Below are 20,896 nucleotides of genomic sequence, written 5' to 3'. Positions count from 1 at the left end.
AAGGAGACGGTGAGCCACTGACTATTTACGGAGAAAGATGTAACTCGAAGCTGAACCTCATTAGCTGTATGAAAGCGCAGAAGATCATGAAGAAAGGACAACTTACTGTTTTAGCGCACGTGAAGGCTTTAGAATCAGAGGAGAAGAGTGTGAATGACGTGCGAATCGTGAATGAATTCCCTGACGTCTTTTCGGAAGAGTTGCCTGGATTACCGCCACCAAGAGCAGTGGAATTCCATATCGATCTAATGCCGGGAGCTGCACCCGTAGCTCGCGCACCTTATCGACTAGCACCTTCCGAACTGCAAGAGTTGCAGAGTCAACTGCAGGAATTGCTCTACCGAGGGTTTATCCAACCGAGCTCGTCGCCTTGGGGCGCACCTGTTTAATTCGTAAAGAAGAAGGACGGATCCTTCCGCATGTGTATCGACTACCGCGAACTCAACAAATTGACGATCAAGAATCGATATCCTCTTCCCCAAATTGACGATCTTTTTGATCAGCTTCAAGGATCGAGCGTGTACTCTAAGATCGATTTGCGATCCGGTTATCACCAGTTGAGGGTGAAAGAGAGTGATGTGATGAAGATTGCATTTAGAACCTGCTATGGTCATTACGAGTTTCTCGTGATGCCGTTCGGATTAACCAATGCACCAGCCGTGTTCATGGACCTCATGAATCGTGTCTGCAAGCCTTATCTGGATAAATTCATTATCGTCTTCATAGATGATATCCTCATCTACTCCAAGAGCGAATAAGAACATGAGCAACATCTTCGGTTAGTGCTTGAACTCTTGAGACGAGAGCAGCTTTATGCCAAATTCTCCAAGTGTGAATTTTGGCTGAAGGAAGTCCAAATTTCTGGGTCATATTGTGAGTGATCAAGGTATCAAAGTTGACCCCGCCAAGATTGAAGCTATCATCAAGTGGGAGACACCCACTACTCCGACTCACATCTGCCAATTTCTAGGTCTTGCCGGTTACTACAAAAGGTTTATTGAAGGTTTTTCGTTGATTTCGTGTCCTTTGACCGCACTGACTCACAAAGGAAAGAAGTTCGTTTGGGAAACCGAACAAGAAGCAGCATTTCAAACCCTGAAGCAGAAGTTAACCACCGTACCTATCTTATCTCTTCTCGAAGGCAGTGACGACTTCGTTGTGTACTGCGATGCTTCGAAGAATGGTTTTGGTTGTGTATTGATGAAAAGAACGAAGGTCATTGCTTATGCATCTCGTCAGCTGAAGATTCATGAGCGAAACTACACTACTCACGATCTCGAACTTGGAGCCATGGTCTTCGCATTGAAGCTGTGGAGACACTATCTCTATGGAACAAAGAGTAACATATTCACCGATCACAAAAGCCTCCAGCACATCTTTGATCAGAAGCAGCTGAACATGAGACAATGACGATGGATTGAGATGCTGAACGACTATAATTGTGAACTTCGTTACCATCCTGGTAAGGCTAATGTTGTAGCCGACGCTCTAAGTCGAAAGGAGAGAATGGTACCACTTCGTGTTCAGGCTCTGAACATCACCATCCATTCGAACCTCCATAGCCAGATCCAAGTAGCCCAAGAAGAGGCTCTCAAGGAGGAGAACATATCTCGTGAATGCCTGAACATCCTGGTCTCTAAATTCGAGGTTAAGGAGTCTGGACTCCGATGTTATGCCAGAAGAATTTGGGTTCGTCGTTATGGAGATTTACGAAGCCTTTTACTTGATGAGGCCCACAAGTCGAGATATTCGATTCATCCAGGAGCCGGCAAAATGTGCCACGATCTCAAGGAATAGTATTGGTGGCCAAATCTTAAGAAGGATGTTGCAACTTATGTTGGGAGGTGTTTGACTTGTTCGAAGGTTAAAGCTGAACATCAGAGGCCATCTGGATTACTTCAACAACCAGAAATCCCACAATGGAAATGGGAAATAATTACGATGGATTTTATCACGAAGCTACCAAAGACGGTGGGCGGATACGATACAATCTGGGTTATCGTTGACCGTCTTACCAAATCTGCTCATTTTCTAGCGATGAAAGAAACAGATACAATGGAGAGACTTGCTCAACTGTACATCAAAGAGGTTGTATCTCGTCATGGCGTGCCACTATCAATTATCTCAGATCGCGATCCCAGTTTTGCTTCCAGATTCTGGCGTTCCTTGCAAGAAGCCTTGGAAACTCGTCTCGACATGAGCACCATTTATCACCCACAGACCGACGGTCAGAGTGAACGAATGATTCAGACATTGGAGGACATGTTGCGTGCCTGTGTTATTGACTTTGGAAAGTCTTGGGAAAGGCATCTGCCGCTAGCCGAATTCTCTTACAACAACAGTTATCATTCGAGTATTAAAGCCGCGTCTTTTGAAGCGTTGTATGGTCGCAAGTGCCGTTCTCCTATTTGTTGGACCGAGTTAGGCGAAGTGCAAATCACCGGACCCGAGATAGTCCATGAAACGACGGAGAAGATTTTTCATATTCAAGCGAGACTTAAGACGGCCCACGATCGCCAAAAGAGTTATGCTGATCTTAAACGTAAAGACTTCGAATTTAACGTAGGTAACCGTGTGATGTTGAAGGTCGCACCTTGGAAGGGTGTAATTCTCTTTGGAAAGCGCGGAAAGTTAAACCCGCGATATATTGGTCCTTTTGAAATTTGGGAACGTGTTGGACCCGTTGCTTATCGGCTAGATCTTCCAACTCAGTTGAGTGCGGTTCATCCTACCTTCCATGTGTCAAATTTGAAGAAGTGCCTTGCTCCACCGGAACTTGTCATACCATTAGAAGAACTTACGATTGATGACAAACTCCACTTCTTGGAAGAGCCTGTCGAAATTATGGACCGTGAGGTCAAAACCTTGAAACGCAATAAGATTCCAATTGTCCGAGTTCGATGGAATGCCAAGCGTGGACCTGAGTTTACCTGGGAACGAGAGGATCAAATGATGCAGAAGTATCCTCACCTTTTCCCGACTCCAACACCTGCCTCAGCTTAAATTTCGGGACGAAATTTCCAATAACAGGTGGGTAATGTAACGACCCGACTTTTTCGACTTGCTTTTGTGCCTTGTATTTTTGCGAAACTGTGTATCTGTGGGTACTGTGTTACTTTATACTCTGGAAACTTGATATACGTGGTTTACTTCCAATTATATGTTAAAACGTGCCTTAGAGTACGTAGGATACTTAACTTGTTCACCGGATGCTTTTATAACCGTTAGTGTTATTTAACGTTTCGAATAAACCACGAACTGCGCGCACGTTTAACTTTTGTCGTAACCAGAATATTATGACTGTGAAATATTAATTATTATTTTATAATAATTACCTGAGTTTTTGGATGCTTAATTTTATTTAATTATTTACTAGATCACAATAGTTAGTCTTGTTGGACTTTCTACCTTATTGGACCTTAGCCCACCCTACACTAGCTAGTGGCCCAATTAATTAGCTCAAGTATTATTACTAGTGACCCATAATAAATAAAATAAATTAATTAGTGAGTCATACAAGCATTTGGATAAGGATTATCCATATTGTTACATGGGATTCTAACATAAGTACATGCTTTAGACAACCACTAACCAAAAAGCAAAATGGTATCTCCTCCCCTCTCCCTCAAAACCTACGGCCTATATGGCCTCCATGTCATCAATCCTTGTCAAAATTTTGCTTATAAATACTAGCCATCTTCCTCTCATTTTACACTTGCTCTCATTTTGATTTTCACACACATTTGCTCTCTTCTTTCTTTCCTTTCTAGTATTCTTGTAAGTTTTCTTTTCTTCCTCTTTTTCTTTTTAAATTCGTGGCTCATCATCATCATTATATGGAGATCAAGTTCCTTTAACTTTGATCTTGATTATATCTTGTTGATTCAAGCATGAATCCTTCAAGAACATAGAAGATTCAAGCTTTCTAGCTTTGAATCTTCATCAACTTTGTAGATCTACTTCTTTTATGCTTTAATCTTGTTATTTTATGATAAAGATTCAAACTTTTGTTTGTAATCTTCATGTATCTTCAAGATCCAAGCTTTATGCTTCAAGATCTTCAAGAACAACCAAGATGCAAGCTTTCTAGCTTGAATCTTCATATCTTATTAATGGATCTAAGTTTTCTAACTTATGATCTTGTTATTTTGTTAAAAAGATTCAAACTTGTGTTTGTTATCTTCATATATCTTAAAGATCCAAGCTTTATGCTTCAAGATCTTCAAGAACAATAAATGTTCAAGCTTTCTAGCTTTGCAACCTTGTAACTTGTGTGAATAGGATCCAAGCTCTCTAGCTTAGGGTTCCATCACCTCATTTGACTTGGATCATGTTCGTACTTGTTTGATTGATGTAAAGTTTGTAACTTTGTTGTAAATAGGACTTGTAATTGTGTTAAGACTAAGGATATGATGTAACCTTGGTTCATCATCCATCTAAGACTCTTAAATGAGTTGTGTTACCACTTGGTCTTAATATATTGTGTATTGATGGTAGAATCTTGGTCAAAAGTGATGCTAAACCATCAACGAGTTGTACACTTGAAGCTACAAGCATCAAGGATTAGAATAGTGATGAGCATCAAGCGCCAAGAACCCCACCGGAGCACTTGTCCACTGATTTTCGTATCTGATCAGGCCACCTAGGCTACTGGAAAGTTGATTTCCAGTTAGTTCGTTTCTAGTAGATGATTTTCCATTTAGACCTCGTCTTAAACCGAGTTACGGTTTAGGATTTATGGCCTTCCGAAAGTCAATACTCCTTTGTAACGTTGTGCTGAAAATTCGGACCTACTAACACTTAGACCATCGCCACGGTCAAACTAAGACGAGTTTGAGTCTAGAAATTTGTCAGCAACTAGAGGACTCCCATACGGATCTATGGCCACTGATTTTGTGTCTTTTCGATTTACGTAGATGTCGTAGCAGCTGATCCAAGTCAGCCAATTGTTTTGACCTCTATACTTGATTACCTTACTTAGCTTTTATGATGATGATGATGATGACACTTAAACTTATTTTATGCACTATTAGAATTTATAAAGACAACCTACTGACCTAGTAACCCTTGATTTAGGTTGACGACCTTTCAGACCGACTTACTACTTGCGTACTTTCATTACCGACTTTACCGCTTCTATCACTGTGAGTTATAGCATCCCTTTTTACTTTAACTATTTTGGGACTGAGAATACATACACTTTTTACGTTTTACATGTTAGGCACGAGTACTTAAACTTTATATGTGTGTGGGTTATACAACGGTATAAACATTCCCCTTAGCACGGTAACGTTTAGTCATTGGTTTTTGAACCGGTGAACGCGAATCTTAGATATGGATCCATAGGGTTTGACATCCCCACTCGGGCTAGTCGCGCTAGCATTTAATGGGTGTTTAATACTTCGTGAACATACGCACTCGCCAAGTGTACTTTCAGGGGGTTATAAACTGTGATGACCCGGAAAATTTCAACTAATTTAAACCAATTCTCTATACGATTTATTATTTTGGCACGTTAAACAAAGTCTGTTAGATTGAGTCTCAAAATTTTAGAACTGTTCATATATACAATTACCTTTGATTACTCTCAACGATTCATGAACAATTATATGTATGTATATATATATATATATATATGTACAAGTAAAAACGACTTTCCTACAGTAAAACCCTAGTTGCTACAGTAAAAATGACTTTGCTACAGTAAAACACTATTTGCTACAGTGAAACCGTATTTTGCTACAGTGCTACAGTAAAAATGACAAGTGGTCTGTGATAAGTGCAACAAGAAAGGACATGTGGCGAAAGATTGTTATGCCACCGTTTCTGAAGTAAAGACAAAATCGACCGATGTCAAGAAATGTTTTGGATGCGGGAAGTCTGGTCACTTTATAAATCAATGCCCTGATAAGGAGAAGAACAAAGAACCCGCACGTGGGAGGGCATTTAATGTTAGTGCCAGTAAAGCACGTGAGGATCCTAATCTTGTCACGGGTATGTTTACCGTTAATAATCAACTAGCTTCTATTATGTTTGATACGGGTGCTGATAGAAGTTATATGTGTAAAGACTTTAGTTCTAAACTAAAATGTGCATCATTACCTCTAGACGATAAATATACTATTGAATTAGCTAATGGTAAATTGATAAAAGCCGATAAAATTTGCCATGGTTGCGAAATGAATCTCGCTGGTGAAACCTTTAAAATCGATTTGATACCCGTAGAATTAGGAAGTTTTGATGTAATCGTTGGCATGGACTGGATGTCCAAAACAAGTGCGGAAGTTGTTTGCGCTGAGAAAGCAATCCGCATCCCTCGTAAGGATGAAACGTCATTAATAATTTATGGGGAGAAGAGTAACTCGAAGCTGAACCTTATCAGCTGTATGAATGCCCAGAAACTTATAAGAAAAGGTTGTTATGCTATTCTGGCACACGTAAAGAAGATCGATACTGAAGAAAGAAGCATTGATGACATGCCGGTTGTAAGAGAATATCCCGGAGTATTTCCAGAAGAATTACCGGGGCTACCTCCACACAGATGTGTAGAATTCCAGATTGATCTCATACCAGGAGCTGCACCTGTAGCCCGATCTCCATATAGACTTGCACCTTCAGAAATGCAAGAATTACAAGACCAGTTGCAAGAATTATCGGACCGTGGATTTATTCGTCCTAGTTTTTCACCTTGGGGTGCTCCTATTCTGTTCGTCAAGAAGAAGGATGGATCTATGAGAATGTGCATAGATTACCGAGAATTAAACAAATTAACAATCAAGAATCGGTACCCATTACCGAGGATTGATGATTTGTTTGATCAATTGCAAGGATCAAGTGTTTATTCTAAGATTGATCTACGCTCCGGATATCATCAGCTGAGAGTAAAGGAAGAAGATGTTCCTAAAACCGCGTTCAGAACCCGTTACGGTCACTATGAATTTTTAGTCATGCCTTTTGGATTGACTAATGCTCCAGCAGTATTCATGGATCTAATGAATCGCATCTGTAGACCGTATTTAGACAAATTTGTCATTGTTTTTATCGACGACATATTGATTTACTCGAAGAACAAGGAAGAACATGAGCGACACTTAAGACTGGTACTGGAGGTACTCAAGAAAGAAGAACTGTACGCAAAATTTTCGAAGTGTGATTTCTGGTTACAAGAAGTACAATTTTTGGGCCATGTTGTCAGTAAACATGGAATTAAAGTTGACCCTGCCAAGATCGAAGCCATTAGTAAATGGGAAACACCGAAGACTCCAACACAAATCCGCCAATTCTTAGGTCTTGCTGGTTACTACCGAAGATTCATTCAAGATTTCTCTAGAATCGCCAAACCCTTAACTGCATTGACTCAAAAGGGAAAGAAGTATGATTGGTCCACAGAACAGGAATCCTCATTCCAGTTATTAAAGAAGAAGTTAACGTCTGCACCCATTTTGTCATTACCGGAAGGAAATGATGATTTCGTGATCTATTGTGACGCTTCGCGCCAAGGTTTAGGATGTGTATTAATGCAACGCACAAAAGTTATCGCATATGCCTCACGACAACTAAAAATTCATGAAAAGAACTATACGACGCACGATTTGGAACTTGGAGCAGTAGTTTTTGCACTCAAAATATGGAGACACTATCTATATGGCATCAAGTGTACAGTGTACACCGACCATAAGAGTCTTCAGCATATTTTTGATCAAAAACAACTCAATATGAGGCAACGTCGCTGGGTAGAGTTGTTAAACGATTACGATTGTGAAATCCGTTACCACCCCGGAAAGGCTAATGTTGTAGCTGATGCCCTAAGTCGAAAAGAAAGAGTAAAACCTCTTAGGGTCCGAGCCTTGAATATTACAATTCGTACTGATCTCACAAAGCAAATTCAAGCAGCACAGTTGGAGGCTTTAAAAGAAGAAAATGAAAAAGGCGAAATAAGCAGAGGGTTAGAAAAACAGCTTGAAGTAAAAGCCGATGGAACCCTGTATTTTGCTGATAGGATATGGGTACCAAAACATGGTAATCTAAGGCAACTAGTACTGGATGAAGCACACAAAACGAGGTACTCAATTCACCCAGGAAATGGGAAAATGTACCACGATCTCAAGAAGTTTTATTGGTGGCCTAATATGAAGACGGAAATTGCTACTTATGTAAGCAAATGTTTGACGTGTGCAAAGGTCAAAGCTGAGCACCAAAAGCCGTCAGGATTACTACACCAACCAGAAATTCCGCAGTGGAAATGGGAAAGAATAACCATGGATTTCATTACGAAATTGCCAAGGACTGCAAGTAGTCATGATACTATTTGGGTGATAGTTGATCGTCTAACTAAATCAGCTCACTTCCTACCAATAAAGGAGACAGACAGTATGGAAAAATTAGCACGCCTATATTTGAAGGAAGTAATTTCCAGGCATGGTGTACCCATCTCCATCATATCTGATCGTGACACCCGATTCACATCACGTTTTTGGCAATCATTACAAAAAGCATTGGGAACTCGATTAGATATGAGCACCGCTTATCACCCACAGACAGATGGTCAAAGTGAAAGAACAATACAAACATTGGAAGACATGTTACGGGCATGCGTGATTGACTTTGGAACCAGTTGGGATCGACACTTACCGTTGGCAGAATTTTCATACAATAACAGCTATCATACAAGCATCAACGCAGCACCATTTGAAGCACTTTACGGTAGAAAGTGCAAATCTCCTATCTGTTGGAGTGAAGTAGGAGAAAGACAACTTACTGGACCAGAAATTATTCACGAAACCACCGAAAAGATCATTCAAATACAACAGCGATTGAAAACGGCCATGAGTCGCCAAAAGAGTTATGCTGATGTAAGAAGAAAACCGCTAGAATTTCAAGTGGGCGACAAAGTCATGTTGAAAGTGTCACCCTGGAAAGGCGTTGTACGATTCGGTAAACGAGGAAAGCTAAGTCCTAGGTACGTAGGACCCTTTGAAATCACCGAAAGAATTGGAGCAGTTGCTTATCGATTAAAGCTACCGCAAGAACTTAGTAGTGTTCATGACACATTTCACGTGTCAAATTTGAAGAAATGTTTAGCTGAAGAGGATGTCGTAATTCCTCTTGACGAAATAAGAATTAATGATAAACTCCATTTTGTCGAAGAACCTGTTGAAATCATGGACTGTGAGGTCAAACAATTAAAACAAAGCAAAATACCGATAGTTAGAGTTCGTTGGAACGCAAGACGAGGACCCGAGTTTACTTGGGAACGTGAAGATCAAATGAAGCAAAAGTATCCACATTTGTTCACTGATATCGCTCATGAAACAGGTACTACTCAAAAATTTCGGGACGAAATTTTCTTTAACGGGGAGGTATTGTGATGACCCGGAAAATTTCAACTAATTTAAACCAATTCTCTATACGATTTATTATTTTGGCACGTTAAACAAAGTCTGTTAGATTGAGTCTCAAAATTTTAGAACTGTTCATATATACAATTACCTTTGATTACTCTCAACGATTCATGAACAATTATATGTATGTATATATATATATATATATATATATATATATATATATATATATATGTACAAGTAAAAATGACTTTTCTACAGTAAAACCCTAGTTGCTACAGTAAAAATGACTTTGCTACAGTGATTTGCTACAGTAAACACTATTTGCTACAGTAAAACACTATTTGCTACAGTAAAACACTATTTGCTACAGTAAAATACTATTTGATGTCGACAAACTAGCAAACAAAAGGGGTTCAGGCGGCCATGCGATCGCATGGCAAAAGCACTGAAAATCCATGCGATCGCATGGGGACCAAAATCAGGAAACATGCCTATAAAAGGCCAGCTTACTCGACGAAATATAATCACTTTTTATTTCTTCTATAAATTTATATTTATATTTATAATTATAATTATAATTTTAATTTAAGTTTAATAATAATAAGGTATATTTGAGGGTGTTTTAATTCGGGTTTCAAACCGCTTTAAGCTAAGGAAATATTGGGTATTGTTCGGGGTATTGTTCTTGAATCCAAGGCCAACCATACAGTCGTCTACCATCATTACGTCTACGCAATTTGCCTACAATATTGAGTCTCAATATTGAACTGTGAGTTTATAGTCCCCCTTTTTAAATACTTTAAATATTTTTGGGCTGAGAATACATGCAATTTATTTTAAACGCAATAAGACACAAGTACATACAAAATTCTACACTGAGTTAAACTGAAAATCCCTTAGCTTTGGTAGCTAGTAGCTGCCAGTACATAGGATATGGACTGGTGGGCGCGAATAATTGTATATGGATCCATAGGGCTTGACATCCCCGTCCGAGCTAGAGCGCTAGCCTTTTAACGGACGTATGTTATTTGAGTTTAAGACACGTTGGTTTGCGTGTATTAAAACGAATAGGGTAATTATCACTATAGCGTTAAGTTTAGTTACCAGGGTGCTCTGTTACGTAGAATCTATTGATAAACTTTTGATGAAATCTTGTGGTCTATCTTTATATATGTTTATGACTCGAGCAATTAAACCTATAACTCACCAACATTCGTGTTGACTTTTTAGCATGTTTTATTCTCAGGTCCTTAGAATGCTTCCGCTGTGATGTGCTTGTTGCCTGCATGAAGTCTCTCATGCTTTGTACAAAGTTTATTGCATTCAAAATAAAACTGCGTTGTGTAATAAATAATTGGACTGTGAAGTCAACCTGTAAATTAAAGACTTATGTATTTTGGGGTTTTGCTTATACCTAAGCACTCGCCTACATGTTTATAACTTTCTATGTTTAGAAAGTCACTTATTTTAATGAATGCAATATTTTATCAAAACGTATCATATAGAGGTCAAAACCTCACTGTGGAATCAATAATTAACGTGCTGCGTCAATAGCGATTTTGACGGGTCGTTACAGTTGGTATCCGAGCTTGAGGTCATAGGGAACCAGAAATTACATTAGTGTGTTTAACTGGTAATTGTTAGGATGCATTAGTGAGTCTGGACTATGACCATATTTGTTTTTACTGATTTTTGCTTATTATTTGGTCAAAAACATTATATGTGATATATTTATATGCTAACGTAATTGTTGTTTCAATTATGTGATAGATGACTTCCTCTAATCCTATCATTTTGTACGACTCGGAATCGGACACTGAATCTATTCTATCCACAACTGAAAAGGGCGTTCCAATACCTGTTAAAGAAGAAATTGTGTTAGCCGGGCAATCTCAACTCCCGGTAAACCCAGAGGAGGTTCCAGCTCCACACAGCTTTAGTTTTCCAGAGCCACAGTATCGTTGGCATGGACCCATGATCCCTGGAGTAAACGAGGATCGTCCATTTCTAAACAAATATGGACATTGGTCCAGATATACCGCCGACGGGCGGGTTGTGCCGATTACGCCTGGCAGATTTCGGTTCATGACCACCGGTACATATTCTTGCAGTTCGTCATCATATTCTCCTACACATGACTCAGACAGTTCGTCATCAGACGAAATCAGTAAGGAGGAGGATTTCGCTAATGAAATAAAAGAGATCACTAAGGAGAAATTCCAACTTGCTATAGATAATAAAAACAACCACAATAATAAAAAGTCCTTAATTATTAAAAAGGAACATGACCATTCGATCCGTAACCACCCTTATTGTATTAAACCCACTGAGGCAACGGGTACCTCAAAACCCCAACCAAAAATAAAATACACTGCCAGAATGTCTGTCGGACCATGTGCACACAAACAATTGGCAGAGAGAACCAAATGGGAAGAAGTTTCTGATAGTTCTGAGTAAAAGACCTCGCAACCATAAATCTTCCATGCGCTATCCTATTGCTTATGTGTGCTACTCTATCTTGTTATGTAGAATAATCATATGTAAAATATCGGTATTGTATGGTATTGTATTATTTTGGTTTATTAATAATAAATGCATGGAATGATTATTTGTATTATTAATACTTATTATTATTATTACATAATAACGTAGTAACTCGCTATAATTTTTCATAGTGGAATATTATTAGGATTTTAGTAGTTAATTCCTAGTACTAGCTATTATGTATAAACTTAACGGGTAGGTAATACCCTAGAAATAATTATAAAATGCTAATAAGAAGAAAAGGCTTTTATAATAATCGGTTCATATTATTAATATGCTACGATTAACTATTGACAACTCATTTTACCTATAATATTCTATATGATTAAATTATATCTGCTGTGTTTATTGAAGAAACATGTCTCAAATGTCGGATGCTGAGTTTGAGCAACTAGTCGAGAAACGTGTGAATGAAAGAATTGCTGCAGCCGAGGCAGCAAAAGCAACAGCCGAAGCAGCAGCCAAAGCAGCAGCCGTAAACACAAACTCACGAAACGGATGCTCATACAAAACTTTTCAAGGATGCAAACCACAGACGTTTAGTGGAACCGAAGGACCAGTCGGTCTAACCCGATGGTTTGAAAAGATGGAGTCCGTTTTCAAAATCAGTAATTGTGCAAACGAAGACAAGTCAAAGTATGCTTCATGCACGTTGCAAGATGGTGCACTTACTTGGTGGAACAATTATGCTAAAGCAGAAGGAATAGATACGGCATATGATATCTCTTGGGAAGAACTAAAAAAAGATGCTAATCGAGGAGTACTGTCCTCGAAACGAGATCAGAAAAATGGAATCTGAGTTACGTAATCTGAAGGTTATCGGCGCGAATCTCAATAACTATGAAAAGCGTTTCATGGAACTAGCCTTGTTGTGTCCTGAATTGGTGCCAAACGAGAAACAAAAGATAGAAATGTATATTGACGGTTTATCGATCAATATCAAAGGAAATGTTACATCGTCCAAACCAAATACGATGCAGGAAGCCATGACAATGGCACACCAACTCATGGACCAGATCACAGAGAGTTCGATTAAGGCACCAATTACCGAAGTCAAGACAACTGAAGGAAAGAGGAAATGGGAAGACTATAAGGGCAAAAGTACTCACCTGAAGAAACAAGAAACTTTTAAAGGTAAGCAAGATGGGGCAACTGCAAGTCCAAACTATAAGGGACCCCATCCGTTCTGCAAAAGATGTTACACACATCATGCAGGTTATTGCCAAGTGGTCTGTGATAAGTGCAACAAGAAAGGACATGTGGCAAAAGATTGTTATGCCACCGTTTCTGAAGTAAAGACAAAATCGACCGATGTCAAGAAATGTTTTGGATGCGGGAAGTCTGGTCACTTTATAAATCAATGCCCTGATAAGGAGAAGAACAAAGAACCCGCACGTGGGAGGGCATTTAATGTTAGTGCCAGTAAAGCACGTGAGGATCCTAATCTTGTCACGGGTATGTTTACCGTTAATAATCAACTAGCTTCTATTATGTTTGATACGGGTGCTGATAGAAGTTATATGTGTAAAGACTTTAGTTCTAAACTAAAATGTGCATCATTACCTCTAGACGATAAATATACTATTGAATTAGCTAATGGTAAATTGATAAAAGCCGATAAAATTTGCCATGGTTGCGAAATGAATCTCGCTGGTGAAACCTTTAAAATCGATTTGATACCCGTAGAATTAGGAAGTTTTGATGTAATCGTTGGCATGGACTGGATGTCCAAAACAAGAGCGGAAGTTGTTTGCGCTGAGAAAGCAATCCGCATCCCTCGTAAGGATGAAACGTCATTAATAATTTATGGGGAGAAGAGTAACTCGAAGCTGAACCTTATCAGCTGTATGAAGGCCCAGAAACTTATAAGAAAAGGTTGTTATGCTATTCTGGCACACGTAAAGAAGATCGATACTGAAGAAAGAAGCATTGATGACATGCCGGTTGTAAGAGAATATCCCGGAGTATTTCCAGAAGAATTACCGGGGCTACCTCCACACAGATGTGTAGAATTCCAGATTGATCTCATACCAGGAGCTGCACCTGTAGCCCGATCTCCATATAGACTTGCACCTTTAGAAATGCAAGAATTACAAGACCAGTTGCAAGAATTATCGGACCGTGGATTTATTCTTCCTAGTTTTTCACCTTAGGGTGCTCCTATTCTGTTCATCAAGAAGAAGGATGGATCTATGAGAATGTGCATAGATTACCGAGAATTAAACAAATTAACAATCAAGAATCGGTACCCATTACCGAGGATTGATGATTTGTTTGATCAATTGCAAGGATCAAGTGTTTATTCTAAGATTGATCTACGCTCCGGATATCATCAGCTGAGAGTAAAGGAAGAAGATGTTCCTAAAACCGCGTTCAGAACCCGTTACGGTCACTATGAATTTTTAGTCATGCCTTTTGGATTGACTAATGCTCCAGCAGTATTCATGGATCTAATGAATCGCATCTGTAGACCGTATTTAGACAAATTTGTCATTGTTTTTATCGACGACATATTGATTTACTCGAAGAACAAGGAAGAACATGAGCGACACTTAAGACTGGTACTGGAGGTACTCAAGAAAGAAGAACTGTACGCAAAATTTTCGAAGTGTGATTTCTGGTTACAAGAAGTACAATTTTTGGGCCATGTTGTCAGTAAACATGGAATTAAAGTTGACCCTGCCAAGATCGAAGCCATTAGTAAATGGGAAACACCGAAGACTCCAACACAAATCCGCCAATTCTTAGGTCTTGCTGGTTACTACCGAAGATTCATTCAAGATTTCTCTAGAATCGCCAAACCCTTAACTGCATTGACTCAAAAGGGAAAGAAGTATGATTGGTCCACAGAACAGGAATCCTCATTCCAGTTATTAAAGAAGAAGTTAACGTCTGCACCCATTTTGTCATTACCGGAAGGAAATGATGATTTCGTGATCTATTGTGACGCTTCGCGCCAAGGTTTAGGATGTGTATTAATGCAACGCACAAAAGTTATCGCATATGCCTCACGACAACTAAAAATTCATGAAAAGAACTATACGACGCACGATTTGGAACTTGGAGCAGTAGTTTTTGCACTCAAAATATGGAGACACTATCTATATGGCATCAAGTGTACAGTGTACACCGACCATAAGAGTCTTCAGCATATTTTTGATCAAAAACAACTCAATATGAGGCAACGTCGCTGGGTAGAGTTGTTAAACGATTACGATTGTGAAATCCGTTACCATCCCGGAAAGGCTAATGTTGTAGCTGATGCCCTAAGTCGAAAAGAAAGAGTAAAACCTCTTAGGGTCCGAGCCTTGAATATTACAATTCGTACTGATCTCACAAAGCAAATTCAAGCAGCACAGTTGGAGGCTTTAAAAGAAGAAAATGAAAAAGGCGAAATAAGCAGAGGGTTAGAAAAACAGCTTGAAGTAAAAGCCGATGGAACCCTGTATTTTGCTGATAGGATATGGGTACCAAAACATGGTAATCTAAGGCAACTAGTACTGGATGAAGCACACAAAACGAGGTACTCAATTCACCCAGGAAATGGGAAAATGTACCACGATCTCAAGAAGTTTTATTGGTGGCCTAATATGAAGACAGAAATTGCTACTTATGTAAGCAAATGTTTGACGTGTGCAAAGGTCAAAGCTGAGCACCAAAAGCCGTCAGGATTACTACAACAATCAGAAATTCCGCAGTGGAAATGGGAAAGAATAACCATGGATTTCATTACGAAATTGCCAAGGACTGCAAGTAGTCATGATACTATTTGGGTGATAGTTGATCGTCTAACTAAATCAGCTCACTTCCTACCAATAAAGGAGACAGACAGTATGGAAAAATTAGCACGCCTATATTTGAAGGAAGTAATTTCCAGGCATGGTGTACCCATCTCCATCATATCTGATCGTGACACCCGATTCACATCACGTTTTTGGCAATCATTACAAAAAGCATTGGGAACTCGATTAGATATGAGCACCGCTTATCACCCACAGACAGATGGTCAAAGTGAAAGAACAATACAAACATTGGAAGACATGTTACGGGCATGCGTGATTGACTTTGGAACCAGTTGGGATCGACACTTACCGTTGGCAGAATTTTCATACAATAACAGCTATCATACGAGCATCAACGCAGCACCATTTGAAGCACTTTACGGTAGAAAGTGCAGATCTCCTATCTGTTGGAGTGAAGTAGGAGAAAGACAACTTACTGGACCAGAAATTATTCACGAAACCACCGAAAAGATCATTCAAATACAACAGCGATTGAAAACGGCCATGAGTCGCCAAAAGAGTTATGCTGATGTAAGAAGAAAACCGCTAGAATTTCAAGTGGGCGACAAAGTCATGTTGAAAGTGTCACCCTGGAAAGGCGTTGTACGATTCGGTAAACGAGGAAAGCTAAGTCCTAGGTACGTAGGACCCTTTGAAATCACCGAAAGAATTGGAGCAGTTGCTTATCGATTAAAGCTACCGCAAGAACTTAGTAGTGTTCATGACACATTTCACGTGTCAAATTTGAAGAAATGTTTAGCTGAAGAGGATGTCGTAATTCCTCTTGACGAAATAAGAATTAATGATAAACTCCATTTTGTCGAAGAACCTGTTGAAATCATGGACTGTGAGGTCAAACAATTAAAACAAAGCAAAATACCGATAGTTAGAGTTCGTTGGAACGCAAGACGAGGACCCGAGTTTACTTGGGAACGTGAAGATCAAATGAAGCAAAAGTATCCACATTTGTTCACTGATATCGCTCATGAAACAGGTACTACTCAAAAATTTCGGGACGAAATTTTCTTTAACGGGGAGGTACTGTGATGACCCGGAAAATTTCAACTAATTTAAACCAATTCTCTATACGATTTATTATTTTGGCACGTTAAACAAAGTCTGTTAGATTGAGTCTCAAAATTTTAGAACTGTTCATATATACAATTACCTTTGATTACTCTCAACGATTCATGAACAATTATATGTATGTATATATATATATATATATATATATATATATATATATATATATATATATATATATATATATATATATATATATATATGTACAAGTAAAAACGACTTTCCTACAGTAAAACCCTAGTTGCTACAGTAAAAATGACTTTGCTACAGTGATTTGCTACAGTAAACACTATTTGCTACAGTAAAACACTATTTGCTACATTAAAACACTATTTGCTACAGTAAAACACTATTTGCTACAGTAAAATACTATTTGATGTCGACAAACTAGCAAACAAAAGGGGTTCAGGCGGCCATGCGATCGCATGGCAAAAGCACTGAAAATCCATGCGATCGCATGGGGACCAAAATCAGGAAACATGCCTATAAAAGGCCAGCTTACTCGACGAAATATAATCACTTTTTATTTCTTCTATAAATTTATATTTATATTTATAATTATAATTATAATTTTAATTTAAGTTTAATAATAATAAGGTATATTTGAGGGTGTTTTAATTCGGGTTTCAAACCGCTTTAAGCTAAGGAAATATTGGGTATTGTTCGGGGTATTGTTCTTGAATCCAAGGCCAACCATACAGTCGTCTACCATCATTACGTCTACGCAATTTACCTACAATATTGAGTCTCAATATTGAACTGTGAGTTTATAGTCCCCCTTTTTAAATACTTTAAATATTTTTGGGCTGAGAATACATGCAATTTATTTTAAACGCAATAAGACACAAGTACATACAAAATTCTACACTGAGTTAAACCGAAAATCCCTTAGCTTTGGTAGCTAGTAGCTGCCAGTACATAGGATATGGACTGGTGGGCGCGAATAATTGTATATGGATCCATAGGGCTTGACATCCCCATCCGAGCTAGAGCGCTAGCCTTTTAACGGACGTATGTTATTTGAGTTTAAGACACGTTGGTTTGCGTGTATTAAAACGAATGGGGTAATTATCACTATAGCGTTAAGTTTAGTTACCAGGGTGCTCTGTTACGTAGAATCTATTGATAAACTTTTGATGAAATCTTGTGGTCTATCTTTATATATGTTTATGACTCGAGCAATTAAACCTATAACTCACCAACATTCGTGTTGACTTTTTAGCATGTTTTATTCTCAGGTCCTTAGAATGCTTCCGCTGTGATGTGCTTGTTGCCTGCATGAAGTCTCTCATGCTTTGTACAAAGTTTATTGCATTCAAAATAAAATTGCGTTGTGTAATAAATAATTGGACTGTGAAGTCAACCTGTAAATTAAAGACTTATGTATTTTGGGGTTTTGCTTATACCTAAGCACTCGCCTACATGTTTATAACTTTCTATGTTTAGAAAGTCACTTATTTTAATGAATGCAATATTTTATCAAAACGTATCATATAGAGGTCAAAACCTCACTGTGGAATCAATGATTAACGTGCTGCGTCAATAGCGATTTTGACGGGTCGTTACATAAACGTTAAGTCTAGTTACCGGGTGCCCACGGTTATACATATACTTTTCATATTGTTTGTTACACTGAAATCTCGTGGCCTACCTTACGTTACTGTTACAACTTAAACTATAGCTCACCAACATTCGTGTTGACTTTTAAGCGTGTATTTCTCAGGTGCCTAGAGGTTTATTGCTTCCGCTGTTAGACTTGATGTCATGCTGTTAGATTTGCTGTCATGCTGTTATTGAATTGCTGTTAAGGACCTGCTGTATTAGTTATCCACTGCATTACTAGAGATGTCTCATTCATGGAACTTTTTTGTTGCATTCGTAGTTTATGTTAATTTCAAACAATGGCTTTGTAACGACCTTATGGTCAAGTACTTATGTTTATGCTCCTATTCGTAGGATGCGCGTTATCTTTTGTAAAACGCTATCTTTTTATGAATGAAAACTGGTTTTCAAACATCATGTAGTATTCAACCGTGTAAAGATCCTGTTGTTGACGAATCGTACACGATGGTTTTGTACGGGGCGTCAAATATGGTGCGTATGACGTTGATGTTCGAGGTACAGATTGTGATGTTGAGGTGTGGGTTGCGGATGTTGTTGGTGGTGGAGGTAATGATACTGTTGGTGTTGATGATGGTGGTACTATTGATGCCGGTGATGCTGCGGGTGCTTGTACTCTTTGTACCATATTTTCCAAAGCCACTACCCGAGTGCGAAGCTCGTTGACTTCTTCTACTACACCGGAATTATTGGCAGTTCGGACGAGCGGATGAATAAGATCCAGAATTTGAGATAGTATATAATCATGACGAGATACTCTGGAGATGAGAGAGAAAATGGTATTACGAACAGGTTCGCCGGTAAGTGCTTCAGGTTCTTCGCCAAGAGGGGAATGTGGTGGATGGAAGGGATCACCTTCTTCTTGTCTTCAATGACTAAGTAGGCTACGAACCCATCCCCAGTTCATCCAGAATAGGTGATGGTTGATTGGTTGATCCATTCCGGTTACACTGTTGTGACGATCGCTCCAAATCCATATGGACAATACGTCATTCATTGATTTCATTGCGAGGTATTTGACCTCTATATGATACGTTTTGTAAACATTGCATTCTTTTGAAAAGGCACACCATAAATGAATGTTTAAATCAAAAATTTTCGACATCTGATGATTTCTACATATAGACAATCACCGTAAATAATAGTTTACAATAGTACTTCCGTTGACAATGCAGTCAAAATAAGATACATGGTGATAATTTGGTGAATGCAACGTTTCCTTGAAAAGTATGTCATGTAAGACTCCATGCACATAGCTTGTCTAACATATAAGCAACAGCGGAAGACTTCTAGGAAACCTGAGAATAAACATGCTAACAAGTGTCAACACAAAGGTTGGTGAGTTCATAGTTTTAATGTTTCGCATAATCTGTGTATAAAGGTGGATCACAAGATTTCAGTTGTTCAATCCAGAAACGTTTATCAAAATATTCTACAAAATTGAGCACCCTGATAACTAAACTTAACGTATATATAATTTGTACCCTTTGTATAATCATCTTAATAATACACGCAAACCAACGTGTATGCTTCTCAAATAGCATACGTCCGTTAAAAGGCTAGTGCTCTAGCTCGGACGGGGATATCAGGCCCTATGGATCCATATACTACTACTCGCGCCCACCAGTTCTTATAACTGGCAGTTAACAGTTACCAAAGCTAAGGGATTTTCGGTTCAAACTCAGTGTAGAATTTAGTATGTACTTGTATCCATTGCGTTTAAAATAAAGTGCATGTATTCTCAGCCCAAAAATATATATTGCAAAAGCAATTAAAAAGGGATCAATGAAACTCACCTTAGCAGCATATAAAGTCATTCACCAAAATGTGATCGAAACACGGATTACCAAATAACCGTAGATCTCAACCTAGAGAACATATGTTGGTCAATACATGTCTAACAAGCTAGGTCGGGTCATAGTGTATCACAATCCTAATGCTCGAGACCGACATGCAAAAGTTAACAAAAGTCATCTCAAAGAGTCAACATTGATAATTGTTTAACAAAACGAGATGTGTCTTATATAAGAATTCATTTACTCGACTAGTAGTATCCAAATTCAATTTATCAATCTCATAGACAAGTTGTTTAAATATAAATTTACAGTTTCAAACACAATTTCAATTAACGTCAAACATAATTCAGTTGACCATATCTTTTAATCCGTTCATCGAGATCACACGATTTCTAAATGAAAATTTATTAATTTTTCGATAGCTTTCCAACGACATGCATATTATATACCTTATATCTGTAGTATATGTATTAAATTCGTGATTCATCATAAAACTATATAATAACGAAATTTAGCATACAAGCATGTATAAACATATATACTCGAGCACTAGACATGGATACACTATTAATATATAAAAGATAAGATATGAATGCTCACGTATCAATATTGTGATTCAATATTGTAGGAAAGTACGTAGACGCAACGGAGATGATAAACACTAGTTTGACTCACGAGCTAAACCCACGAACTATACCCATAACCTCCATAGCTATAACCCATAATT

The sequence above is a fragment of the Rutidosis leptorrhynchoides genome, chromosome 5 (assembly GCF_046630445.1).
Source record: "Rutidosis leptorrhynchoides isolate AG116_Rl617_1_P2 chromosome 5, CSIRO_AGI_Rlap_v1, whole genome shotgun sequence".
Taxonomy (NCBI): Eukaryota; Viridiplantae; Streptophyta; class Magnoliopsida; order Asterales; family Asteraceae; genus Rutidosis; species Rutidosis leptorrhynchoides.
The sequence above is the reverse complement of the archived record's forward strand: the minus strand, read 5'-3'. Positions refer to the sequence as shown.